The following is a 1,973-nucleotide window of genomic DNA, read 5'->3' on the forward strand; positions in this document are numbered from 1 at the left end:
TTGTTGTTGTTGTTTTGGGGTGGGGTTTTTGTTTGTTTTGGTTTTTTACAGTTCTACATTTTCGGCAATTCTATTTGTAGGCAAGGCCTCAAATACAGATACAGACACCAGAAAGCAACTAGATACTTACCAACTTGGGGAGCATTCTACAAAACCACCACTAGATTGCACTCTTTAAATATCAATGTCAAACAAAAAAGAGAATAGATAAATACAGTAAAGTCATAAAAGAAGAGCAAAAGGTATAAAGACTTGAATATTAAACAAGAATAAAGACAGTTTTGTTTACTTAAATTGAGATATAATTTATACTGAAGGTTGTAGTCTTTGATCTTGTTTACTAAGGTTTTCAAGTCTTAATTTTCTGCAAGCATCTTTGTGTCATCTGCATAATACAGGTTGTTGAAAAATTTTTCTTCAATTCTGATGCTACTTCTTCATAAACTATAGCATCTCAAATTATATGCTTAATATACTGATTAAATAAGTATTGTGAAAGGATACAACAAAGAAGTATATGTTTACTTATTCTAAACCAGCCCCTTGTTCAGTTTTACTATTCTAGTCAATTCACAAGTTTCCAATTAGCACATCAAGTGTTCTGCAATTCTCATTCTTCTGAATGATAGTCACAATTTTATTAGGATTCACACTGAGTCACATACATTTGTATGTTGTTGTTGTTGTTATTGTGTTGTTAGGTGCAACTGATAGTGACCCTAGAAAAAACAGATTTGAATTTTGCCTTCTTCTGTGCCATCCTCACAATTCGATATACTTGAGCCCACTGTTATGTTCACTCTTATTAAGTGTGTTTCTCTAACTTTCCACCTTTCCCAGCATGATGCCTTTTTCCAAAGAGTGGTCCCTCCAGAAAACATGTCCAAGTGTGTGAGATGAAGTTGCACAGAAAAAAAAGATACTAAGACATGTCACTAAATGGACATGTGATCCTTAATTAAATACTGTCAGACCCTACATCCCTAACCCCAAAAGCTATAAAAAAAGTTACAGCACAGAGAAATGTAAATATGGATTGTATAATATCTAATAGTGAAAAAAAATCCAATAGTACTATATCAATGTTACATTTTTTTAATATGGCAGAAGAATTATGTTTATATAGGAGAATATCTTTGTTCTTATGAGATCCGTGGTGAAAGATTTGGGATAGAGTGTCATGACATCTGTGGCTGACTCCCAAATGGCTCCGATGGGGCACAGAATGATCACACACAGAGGGAGAGAAAAAGCAAAAACAGCAAATGGTAACAAACTATTGGATTTAGACGAAGAGTATACTGTTATATACTAATTAATACAGAAATTATATATTAATTTATTATTAACGTGTTATTTTTTTTTCATAATAAAGCTGGAAGAAAAACATCATTCAAAAAAATTAAGAACTGAAATATGATGAACTATTATTCTTCCCTGCAGTGGTAGTATTCCATCCAAAGTGGTTTTCAGTGGGGTCCCTTTGGTGCTATTTCTCACGAGGTTTGGAAGAGACTGCTACTAGGCGCTGAGTGGTCTCTACTGGTCAGGAGTTTTAAAGGCTATGTGGCTTATAATGGCTTAAGCCCTTCAGAAGTAGTATTTCAAGAAAGTAGTCAAATATGAGGGATGAGTGTTATCATGTTGCTGTATATTCTCAACCTGGCCATCAGCTTAGGTAAACCACACAGCCCAGAAAACCCTGTCGGGTGGCTCGAGGCTGCAACATGGGATTGCTATGAGTCAGAATAGACACCACAGCACTTAACAAATAACAGTGATGGCACAGTTTCAAATTACTACGTCTAATGCCTTTGTGTGGATCATAACAAACTGTGGCTGACTCTGAGAAGAATGGGAATCCCAGAACATTTGATCGTGCTAATGCGAAACCTATACTTGGACCAGGAGGCAGTCTTCAGAACAGAGCAAGGAAACACTGCATGGTTCAAAATTGGGAAGGGCGTACACCA

The 1,973-nt window shown here is 35.7% G+C and overlaps 1 protein-coding gene across 1 annotated transcript in view; it reads right to left on the reverse strand.

Annotated features, from left to right (window-relative positions):
* The window catches only part of DCLRE1C (DNA cross-link repair 1C), a 68,067-nt gene that overhangs the window by 26,735 nt on the left and 39,359 nt on the right, over positions 1-1,973 (reverse strand).

The sequence above is a fragment of the Elephantulus edwardii genome, unplaced genomic scaffold, assembly GCF_000299155.1.
Source record: "Elephantulus edwardii isolate Elephantulus edwardi_28Jun2011 unplaced genomic scaffold, EleEdw1.0 scaffold00139, whole genome shotgun sequence".
Classification (NCBI taxonomy): Eukaryota; Metazoa; Chordata; class Mammalia; order Macroscelidea; family Macroscelididae; genus Elephantulus; species Elephantulus edwardii.